Source organism: Pteropus alecto, unplaced genomic scaffold (genome assembly GCF_000325575.1).
Source record: "Pteropus alecto unplaced genomic scaffold, ASM32557v1 scaffold196, whole genome shotgun sequence".
Lineage (NCBI taxonomy): Eukaryota > Metazoa > Chordata > Mammalia > Chiroptera > Pteropodidae > Pteropus > Pteropus alecto.
Window position 1 is genome coordinate 3,695,692 of NW_006439717.1, and position 12,132 is coordinate 3,707,823.

The following is a 12,132-nucleotide window of genomic DNA, read 5'->3' on the forward strand; positions in this document are numbered from 1 at the left end:
AACCCCACTATCGTTCATCTTCAACATTCTCAATGGTGAAACCTGGACTTAAATCTCGGGAACCTGATAAGAAAAAGGTGTTCTAAGGGGAGACTGATTTGTTTTGCCTAGTTAGTATTTAGGGTTTTCAACAGTGCTTCTCAGACTTTAATATGAATATCGATCACCTGGGATCTTTTTAAACTATAGATTCCTGAGTCAGTAGGGCTGTGGAGAGGCCCGAGATTCTGCATATCTCACGAGCTCCCAGGTGATGCTGATGCTGCTGGTCTCACTGGACCCCAGAGGATATTTTACAAATGACCTATCTTCTTTCAGGCAGGCTTTGCAGCTTCTTCTGGTGCAGGGAGATTTACTGTGAGGCACGACTTCTTTGTGATATTTCTTTTATTTGTGCATGTGTCAAAGGCCTTAGCCAACAGTTCTCAACCCTGGCTGCACTTTTGAATCACCTAGGGGTGCTTTTAAAAAATACCAGTGCCCAGGCTCTACTCTCTGAGAGCTGGATTTAATGAACCACAGCCCTAGGCAATGAAGTGAAGCAGGTGCATAAATTGCTCTTGCGTTCTACACAGCAGACCTATGAAACGTCTGCCCTTGAGAAGTTTTTTGTCTAAATGATAAGATGATACAATGCATATTAAGAGAGACTTAACATTAAAATTATTAAAAGGAAAAATAAAAAACAAACCTTGTTTTTGATGTAAAATATGACAGACCACCTATTGCTTAAGATGGAAACTAAGGAATAGGCTTGCTACTATGTATTCCTCTCTGGATACTCTCCTAAGGAGATTATTTAGAAGGATAGAAATCTTGCCTACCTGCCTGGGTGATGAGGTAGGCCATGGTTATTTGTGTAGTATGGCATATTTGCAGATACTAAGCTGTAGCATATTGGATTACGTTCCAATTCTTTATTTCCTTCCTTGTTATGGAATTACAAGACAGTCATGCTTTTTCTATGTGACTTTTCAGTGCCACCCACAAGAGCAGAGGCAGCATATTTTCTTGTGTCGATGGAATGTCACAACCCAGAGACATTAAATGTTCTTGGCTGATTTTGCTTGGCTTCTATCATTGCTGCCATTACACAAGGAGATCACACCAAGGATAGCGGAGGTTCTGCCTCACCCTCAAAAGATCTGGAGTGCAGCACAGACATCTGTATTTGTTAAATATTAAACACAGGTAATTCGCTGACCTCTTGGTTTCAGAGACTAGAAAGTAAAACATAATGTAAATGCGTTTTCCCCCAGTACATTTAAGTTCTCATAATTAAATGTCTGAAGGATACCCTACCTGATGATTTCTGTGATGGAGCTGTCACTGTTTAATTGTAAAATAAGGACACGATAGTGTTTCATAAAGTTAAAGATTCAATTTAAAAACGTTTTTATTTCGAGTACGTGATATTTTCTCTTTTTTCATTTAAATTGTTTATGAAATGATAGTGGTGGTTGGCTATGTATTTTTCATTAGCAAAATAAAAAGTTGAAAATTGAAAGTTAGAAATCTAATGTATGTTCCAAATTTTGGTAGGTTCAAGGATGTGAAGAATTTTTATGGTATATGACTCCAAAGCTAGGGAACCAACTTTACAATCTATTAACTTTACTCACTGTAGATAAATCAAATTTAGAAGATGAATATCAGCTGAGGATTAAACTAACCTTTAGTCTAGCGTCCTTCCCAGTGGCTGAAAGGACAAGCAAAATAAGCCCTAAAGAAACCCATACTAATTAGGTGCTATAGCTTACGGCCATATTTTGCCATCAGTTTTTTTTTTTTTTTTTTTTTTTAATTTTGAACTTTATCTTCAGTTGGTGAGGCTTCTCTGTGGAAATCGGGATGAATAAAATAGATGTTAGCTAAGTAAAAGCAGTGTTTACAATATACCACACCTAATCATATAAAAATGTCAAAATCACTCTTTTTAATAGTGTTATGAGATGTTCTAAAATGGTAAGCTGATAATTCCCCTTTCTGGGATTTCTAACTGACTGTCAAAATAATGGCAATATCACCTGATATATTTTCAGTATTAAAAAGAAAAGATTGGCAACATCTTCACAAAGTTACAGTACTGCAGAATTGAGACAAATTGTACCAGGTCGCTATGAATAGATCCTCCTGCTATTGTTTGGAGGGGCAGGAACTCTTCCAAACCCATGAGGTAGCTGTGGGGTGGCAGAAGCACGCTGCACAGGGACAGGCAAGACCTGGCCACCTGCGTAACCTGGGACAAGTCATTTAATCTTTCTGGGCCCCAGTTTATTTATCTACAAAAGGAAGGGTTTAGATTAGATGGTTTTTAAGGACTTTACCAGATATGAAATTCCATTATATTACTTAATTTGTATAACATCTCCAAATGAAGAGAAAAAATAAGTTTAGTTTGGCCAAGGTATTCCTCTCTGCTTTCTTAGTAAGGCAATATTTTTGCAAATGAGGAAACAGACCAACAGAAAGGTTAATTAATTTGCCCAATACCATACAAAAACTTTACAATCGATCTTTTGAATATAGAACTTTAAAATATATGTAGATCTATTTTTCCAAAAGAGCAGTTCCAAAAATTTCTGATTATATAGGTTTTACTTTAGGCAGATAATAAAATTATTTTTACCCTTTTAAGGTGGATCGTTAGATCCAAGGGAAATTTTCGAATTTACAATTAAAATGACTATTTCTAAATACTAAATGCCCTGACTTTTAAAAGTCTTTATATCTTGCCTTTAAAAGATGAACAAAAACCAATTCAATAAGTTAAGAAACTTATCATATGTGCATTGTGTGCACTTGTGTGTATGTATATGTGACAGAGAGGAAGAGGTTAATAATCTTATTTTCTCCCATCACTTTTTACTCACATTCATTATAATATAGGAATTATCTGAGATCTATGAAACAATGCCCAGGTTAAATCCTGCTCCGTTCAGTTTTCAGATAAGGAGATTGAAACACAGGTGTTAACTGACTTTCTCAAGGCCACACAGAAGATTGCAATCAAGGCTGGGATTAGAATCTTAAATTTCCTGACCCGGATGCTTTCCTCCTATTAGGCTGTTGTTCTCTCAGAGTCTATTGAGATCACTGATTCCCCTGCAGGACTTGGGGACTCTTAGGAAATGCATCGGTAATAATCACAGTATCCTTGGATGTGGACACAGGTGGCATTCCCAGGTAAAGATTGATGGGTTTTGACCAGGAAGTTAGGGAGCTTAGAGTATAAATTAACGAGAAAAGAGACTAAGGCATGAGGACAGCTTGGATTTTTACTATCAGTCAAGCCATGGCTTTCACACTGGGATTCTGCTTTGTCCCCTGGGCCGGCCATTCCACTTTCACCGAGCATTGATTTTTAATGTGGTGCTGTCTCTGGGACAAATATTCAATGGCATAAAGACCTTGTCTCTTCTGTTTGAAAATTTTTTTCTTAGTAAAAGCAAATTTCCGTGTATTTTGTAAGAACTCCTTTGGCTGTACTACACAAATCGTATTCAAACAAGTTTCCCCAGCCCTAATTAGAATATTGTTTTATTACTATGCATATTGTCTAAATCTCACACTAATTAAATGTATGTTGTACATTATTACCAACAAACAACTATCTGTACTCAAGATTTACGGTTGTGTACTGTGGTGGTTGATGACTGTATCAGCATTTCAATTTCAAATGCGATTCAGAGGTTTAGAGCTTATCTGGAAAATTAATTGCAGCTGAAAATCTGGCACAGCCTGTTCTTAGACCAGCCTGGGGGGCCCCCTCCAGCTCCTGGCTCCTTTTTCTGGACTGGCTGCCAGAGGAGTGAAGTGAGGAGAGGAAGAGGGGGAAGTAAAAGGAAGTTAGATGGGGGAGTGGGATGCCATCACTTTCTCAGAGCTTTCCCACCAATCACTGGAATCCGTCTGGAGGGGAAATGAACATTCTTCTCTGCCTAGTGAACAAACACAGTAAGTGGACAGAGCCTTGAGTTCTCCACACTCCATTAGCAAGCCAGCCAGATGTTGGCTGCTGTCAACACTGGCAGCTTTTCCCCTGTATTTTTTAAGCAAAGATTTCAGGCCTTTTTTTTTGTTTACTTTTAGTAGATTTCAGCTGTGGGTTTTCAAGATAGGGATGTATTCATTGGCTTAGAAGCAGATGGATGACCCTTGAAGGCAACTGGACTTTTTCCTGACAGCTTGTCCCTTGACTTTTCCAAAGGGAAGGCAGGGAACAATAAGACAGCTACTTTGGCTAGTGGCCTTGCAACCTGTATTCATTTCTGCTTTGTGAGGTTAATTGAGCTCTGCCTGGGAGCATGAAAGAGTAGTTTTCCAAAGGAAAAAACAGGAGAGTTTACCTTTTTTTTTTTTTTTTTTAACTAATTTACCAGGAAGGTCCTGGTAATAGACTAGGAACTTTTTAGCTCATCCTGAACATTGAAAAGCAAAGTATCCCTGTTGAATTCAGGGCCATTTGATTGCAAGGGGCAGAAACTGATGAACACTAATTTAAATAAACGGCATCTAAGAGCTGGAAGTATAGGTGAACTTAATGAGAGTCTGGAATTGTAAACTGGAAAGTCTTTAGGGGCTAAGATACCCGTTTTATTTTTCATTTCTCTCTCGTGCCCACATTTAATTTCTCTTTCTCTCCATGTGTATTTATTTCTACCTCCTTTAAGACATTTGCTTCTCACTGTGGTCTAGTTCTCTCTTCTTGCTCATCCATCCACACAGTTCCCAAACTTCCAGCCTTGAGAGTCTATATGACTTTCCAGTTCCAGTGACTATCACTAATTACTACAGTTTTGCTATCTCAGTTTCATTGTTGAGAAAGGCTCTAATTTGACTCAGCTTGGGTCGGATGTCCAGCCCATGCCAAAATCAGTTTTGGTTGGCTTGGTGGCACCATGACCACTAGATAATTACTTTTGCAGTCTATGACATCAGTATTCTTAAGAGGGTGCTGGCTAGGCACTTAGGCACCCATCCCAAGTGTGAATTAATAAGACCCAAGAATGTACATACGCACGCACTAGAAATGGCTTAATGACAGAAAAGTGGTATCATGTGTGAAAGATGGAGAACATAAAATAGTTTAAATCAGTGGTTCTTAAATATTAGAGGGCATAAATACCCTTGGAGGGCTTATTGAAAATGCAGATGCCAGGGCTCCCTTCAGAGACCCCGACTGGGGTGGCAAACAGGAATCTACTGTTTAATAAGCCTTTCAGGTGAATCTGATGAAAGTGGTCCACATACCTCATTTTGAGAAGTCCTGGTTTCTCAGCTGATTCTTAACGTGGATTCTGGCGTAATTAGTAGTGAAGAATTTCTTTGATGATACTTAGTTATGGTAGTGCAGAAGGACTTCTGACTCTCCCACAGAGACTAAAACAGGTTAGGTAGTGAGAATGAATTACATCCTACACCTAAGATCTGAGTGGGATTTAGTGATGTGGGTGTATAAACAGTTCAGGAGCCTAGTCAGAGAAACCCCAAGTGCTTTCATTTTACTAGATGTAGTTACTGTCTGAAAAATGTAAGTTAATTATGAAATAACATGGTCGCATTCATAATGCCATACCAGTTAGCACTACAGTGAAACATGCCAGAGTTGATTACGATAGCTTGCCTGGGAGGATTGATACTAAACTGTCAGGAGTGACATGAAAGAAGTTGCAGTGGCATTATTCCTACCTCACAGGAGTATAATTAGGGAGGATAATTTAATTTCTTTCATCCTTGTTTCCAGGGTTTCATACCTTCCTGAAAATGCTAATTTTAAAGAGAACAGATTTATAATTTTTCATCCCCAAAGTTAAAAATACACTCCACATTTGCAAGTTTGCTGTTTCATGTGTGTTTAAGAATGGTTTTAAGTTTGCTGTAGGGCCAAATATCTCCCTTATAGCACCCAGGGTTCAGCATGTTTTATTGGATGGAAAAAAAAGCAGTAGATGAAGAATGAAATTAAAAAGAAATTAAGATATGAGCTTTGTACAGCCAAGTACCTCATCATCTTTCCACATGAAGCACAGAGGGTGGTTTTTCCAGGCACACACAGGCGTATGGCACCTGTGTTCATTTAAGTGATTACACATTCAACAAAATTTGAATGTGTGATGTGCAATCATTTGAATCGCTCATTATACATTAAAATAAACTGACACAAACACAACTCGTTCTCAGCTGCTTTTGAGAAACTAAGTAAATTAAATGAAAGAATGAAATGAAGGTGATGCTAGGCTGAAGATATAATGTGGATTTGACTCAGAATTCAGAATTCTGTCTTTGACCATGATTAAATAACTTTCAGTGCTGGTGTGCAATTAAAAAAGCTAAAGTAAAGAGTATCACCCCCTTCCCCTGGACCGCCACACTTGGGGCTCCCAGACCACTTCTCAGCGGGCTTTGGGCACTAACGTAGAGGACCACATAGCACAATAGGTAACAGTAAGGAAAAAACGGTTAAAGCAAAAGAGGCAAATGGAAGAAATATAGGCTCAGGGGAAGTACAGGTGTGTTTTCCCAACTCTGCCATTATGATTGCTGTCTCTTTTTTTATGGCTAATGATTTCTACAACCCACATGAATGGGGCTTCTGACCTCCATCAGTCCACTGAAACTGTTTTCAGGGTTTATCATAATGCCAAATCAAATGTCCCTTCTTATTTACCTTTCTTGATCTGTTGGCATTTGAAATGGATGATCCTCCCCCACCCTGCCTGAAACATCTTCGCTTGCCTTTCACAATAACAGTGTTCTAGTTTTCATCTTCTGACAATTTCTTCTGAGTCTCCTCCTACTCTTCAATGTTTAAATGATTGACAAATGCCAGAGCCTCGTTTGAGACGATCAGCTTTTCTCTCTCTAGGGGATCATATCTAGTCTTACAGATGCATGCAGAGGAATTCAAACTTATTTATCTAGGTCTAAAGGCATCCCTGAACTCCACATTTATATACGCAATGCTTACTTAATATTCTGACTTGGAAGTCTTATTAAGACCTGAGACTTCGTATGATAAAAATAGAAATCTTAATTTTATACTGACCTCTTCTAAACTATATCATCTCTGCCCACCTAGTTACTTAAGCCAAAAAATAAAAATAGAGTTCTTAACTCCTGTCTAGCCTTCTCATCCTACATCCAAATCATTATCGAGCCCACTCAAGACTATACGCAAAGTGTTTCCCAAATCCATCAGGTGACAACTGCCATTATCCTTCATCTTGATGGCTTTAATAGCTATCTAATAGGTTCTCTCCTTCTACTAGTAGCTAGAATATTTTTTCCCCAGTTTTTTTCTCTATATATTACCTTGTCAATCCACCATCATAATTTCCTGGCTACTACATTTGCGTTTTAACTGATCTCCTAACTCTGCAACCAAAGGAGTCCTCTGAAAATAACATCAGATTTGACACTTCCTTCAGTGGCTTCCTATTACATTTAGAATAAAATTTGAGTTTATCACGATCTTCAAATCCTTAAAAGATCTATTTGTGAATTCTGTGGCCACATTTTCTACAATTCCTTTCACAGAATGTCCTTTTACAAACTTAAATCAGATTTTGTCATTCCTCAGATTAAAAACTTTCAAAGTCTAGTAATCCTTACCACATTGTACAATGTTATATCTGTTAAGAATACTTTTGGCTTCAAATAATGGAAAAACTAATGGTGTCTTAGACAAAAAGGGATTAATTTTTCTCACGGAACAAGAAATCCTGAGGAGGCAGTTGGTGGTAGAGGTGCAGTTTTTTGTTTTTTGTTTTTTAATGTTTCCATGAAGTGCTCAGATTCTTTCCTTTTTCTCTGCCATCTTTAGTATGTTGGCGTGTGACCTTATGCTTGTTGCCTCATGATTCAGAGATGGTCCTCACAGCTCCACACATCACATCTATATCATCCATATTCAAGGTAAGAAAAAGGTAGAAGAGGTAAGAGCTGTACAAGCAAACTTATTTCTGCTCCAAGGCCTTTGCACTTATCATTTTTTTCCCCACTGAAATGAATTTTCCTCAGATTTTCACATGGTTTGCTCCTTGTAACTATTTAGATCACAGCACAAATGTCATCTCAGAGAGGTGACTTACTGATTCAAAGTAGTACCTACTAGTTGTTCACCATCACTATACATTTATTTTTTTCCTTATAGAGATCTGTATTAGTTTGCTAGGGCTGCTGCAATAAGGTATCACAGACTAGGTGACTTAATGTCTTAGCATAGGCTGCTATAACAAAAATACCACAGATGGAGTGGCTTAAACAACAGAAATTTATTTCTCACTGTTCTGGAGGCTTGGAAATCCACCATCAAGGTGCCTGCTGATTCAGTTCCTAGTGAGAACCCTTTTCCTGGTTTACCAAGATGGCTACCTCCTTGCTGCATCCTTACTTATGAGGGAAAAAGAGGAGGCAAATTCAGTTCATAGCACTTAAACAACAGAAATTTACTGTCAGGGAAAAAGAGGAGGCAAACTCTCTTGTGTCTCTTTATAAGGGCGCTAAGTCCATCACAGAGCTCTACTCTCCTGACTTAATTACTTCCTAAAGGCCTTATCTCCATACCATCACACTGGGGAGTGGGGTTTCAGCCTATGAATTTGGGATTGGGGGATATATTCAGTTCATAGCACTTAAACAACAGAAATTTACTATCTCATATTTTTGGAGTCCAAGATCAAGATGTCAGCAAGGTTGGTACCTTCTGAGGACTGTGAAGGAAGGAGCTGTTCCAGGCTTCTCTCCTTGACTTGTGCTTGGTAATCCTCTCCTTCGTAAGTATCTGTACCTAAATTTCACCCTACTGACCTTATTTTAACTTGATGTCCTCTATAAAAGACCCTGTCTCCAAATAAGGTCACATCTGAGGTCCTGAGATTAGGTCTTTAACATATAAATTTGGGAAGAGGGCACAATTCAACCCATTACAAACTCAATAAACATGTGCTAAGTGAATGGATGGGTTTTAGTTATCACCACCATTTGCTGAATGTTTACAGAGTGCCAAGAGCGACATGAAGCTTTTTTAATTCTCACAATAATTTAATGAAGAAGGTACTGCACGTATTCTCTTTTAGAAATGAGAAAACCATAGCTATAGATATAGTGAGTAGTACAGCAGTATGGTGGAGGCAAGGAAGAAAATAAAGGTTGGAATGTTTCCAGCAAAATAGTGAAGAAAAGGCCCTTTGAGACATCTTCATTATCTTTGGCCACATTAGATCATGATTAGACAAAACTGAAATACGGCGTTTAGACAGGGATCGGCAAACTCGTTTCTGTGAAGTATATATTTTAGGCTTCTAAGCCACATGGTTTCTGTCACAACTACTCATCTTTGCCATTGTAGTATGAAGCAGCCACAGATAATAATAAATAAACGATGTAAATAAATGACTGTGGTTGTGTCCCAGTAAAACAAAAGCCAGTGGCTAGCCAGATTTGGCGTATGGGCCACAGTTTGTTAAAGCCTGTTTAAGAAAATTTTCACTTTGATTTTCTTTCATTTTCCTAAAAGCATATGAATTTCATGAATTAAAAAACAAAACAAAACAAAACAAAACTGTCCTGATCTGCTGCCTTTGAGATGCCCAGCATTTGCTTCCCTCTTTTAGAGAGGTTTGTTCTAAACCATTCAAAACCTGAGGCAGGCACTCAAAGTCCATAAATGTCCTCTGTAATGTTCTCTCCTCTAGGGTATTCTTCGTCACCTCATGTTATAGTGTGAACTTATTTCTTCAGCGATGGTGTGGGAGATCTGTGGGGACAGAGGAGAGATCAAAGGGACGGAGGTGCAAAGCCTATAGATTCTGAGTTTCATTCCTGGCTGAGAGATGAACAAACATGTGGCTTTGGTGCCAGTTATTTCAAATCTCCATGAGTTGCTTTCTTTCCTGATGAGATTGCAAGTCTTATTTATCTAAGGATATGGTCCTTATTAAACCTTTGAGGTAATCTGGATAAATATACTTGATAGGCAGCGTAAGAGTAACCTGATTTTGAAATGTGAAGAATTCTCTCCTGTTGCCTGAATATATATATTTTCAACTTTTGAGTCCCTGTGCTATTTGTCAGAATTTTGTGAGTTTCTTGTATTTTCTCCTGATTACTGGCCTTCAAGATTCCACTTTTTTTTTTTTTCCTTTTCTTACTATCTGCCCTGCCCTGCTCTAGTCCTTGGAGTTCTTCTTTTTTCATGTTTAGACTTAGAGAAAGATGGAGTTCCCTACCTGCCGTACCCTAGAGCGTAGATGCCCCAGGAGAGGGTCCTTATGGACCTGTGTCCATCTGTGTCCATCTCATTTTAAGTAGTTTACTGCTAAAGCAACCTGGGTGATGACCAAAATGAACATGGGAGTTATATGTCTGCTAAAGATCTTGAAATAGTGCATCCTGGTCTAAGACATCTTAATGTTTTCATGTTTTTTTGTTTGTTTCTTTGTTTTAAAGGGATAAAAATAACAGTTTTTTTTTCTTATTACCACATTTTGGCAATGTGGTAGACTAAATATCCTAAAAGGCCACCTAATACAAAACTCCTAGCAATGCTATATGAAATATAACAAACATCCTTTAAACACATAGCTGAAATCATAAGAATATAGGAGAAATCTCCAGGGGCCCAAAACAAAGAGGAACCTGGAAACCTGTGTGGCAGTTCATCCTGAAGCACTGACTTACCAGGGAACATTTGTCAGTTCTAATAACCAAAAGGCTCTCATTTTAAGGATGAAAAGGAGAGGACCTGGTAAAACCAAATGCATGTCTCCCATGGGGCTTGTCTCCTTACTCAGGCTCTACAGGATTCTTGTAGATAAAACCCCACATATGACTTCACAGTTCAAAATTTCAAAACACATGAGAAATGAACCATTATGTATAATGTTAGTTAAAAAAAAAAAATTAGATACCCAGGATGTTCTGATATTGAATTATCAGATTCAGGATATAAATTAAAGAGATTTAATATATCTTTTTGCCAATACCACACTGATTATTGTACCTTTATAGTTAAATTTTGAAGTTAAAAAGTGTGAAACCTATAATCTTGTTCTTTTTCAATATTGTTTTGGTTATTTGGGGTTCCTTGATATTCCACATGAATTTTTGGGTAAATTTTCCTAATTCTGCAAAACAATTGGGATTTTGATAGAGATTATATTGAATCTGTAGATCACTTTGGGTAGTATCAACATTTAAATAATATTAGGTCTTTGAATTCATGAACAACGGGTGTCTTTCCATTTATTGGTGTCTTTAGTTTCTTTCAACAATGATTTCTAGTTTTCAGTGTACAAGTCTTTTACCTCCTTAGTTAAATTTACTCCTATTTTTTTCATTTCGATGCTATTGTAAATGAAATTGTTTTCCTAATTTTCTTTTTAGCCTTTTAATTGTTAATACATAGAAAGGCTACTGATTTTCGTTTGTTGACTTTGTGTCCTGTAACTTTGCTAAATTTATTTATTAGTTCCAGGGTTTTTGATGTGGAATATTTAGGGTTCTCTACATATAAATTATTTCATTCTTCCTTCCCAATTTGGATGCCCCCTTTTTGTTGCCTAATTGCTTTTAGTGCTATGTTGAATGGAAGTGATGAAAATAGGAACCCCCATCTTGTTCCTGATGGTATAGAGAAAGCTCTTAGTCTTTTGTCATTGAGTATATATTAGCTGTGGGCTTTCATATATGGCCTTTATTATGTTGGTGTATTTACCTTTTAGTCTCAGTTTCTTAGTGTTTATATCATGAAAAGGTGTTAAATTTTGTCAAATGCTTTTTCTGCATCGATTGAGATGATCAGGGGTATCCCTTCATTCTGTTAATGTGGTATATTAAGTCGATTAATAGTTGTATGTTGAACTATTCTTGCATTCCAGGAATAAATCCCACTTTGTTATGGTGTGTAATCTTTTTAATGTGCTAGTCTGTCTGCTAGTATTTTCTTAAGGATTTTAGCAGTAACATTCATCAGGGATATTGGTCTGAAGTTTTCTTGTAGTGTTTTGCCAGAGTTTGGTATCAGTGTGAGCCATCAGTTTGTTCTGTACATCTGGATCTGTTTCTTTTGTGTTTTTGGTTTGTTTTTAGATTCTACATGTAAGCAAAATCATACAGTATTTGTCTTTC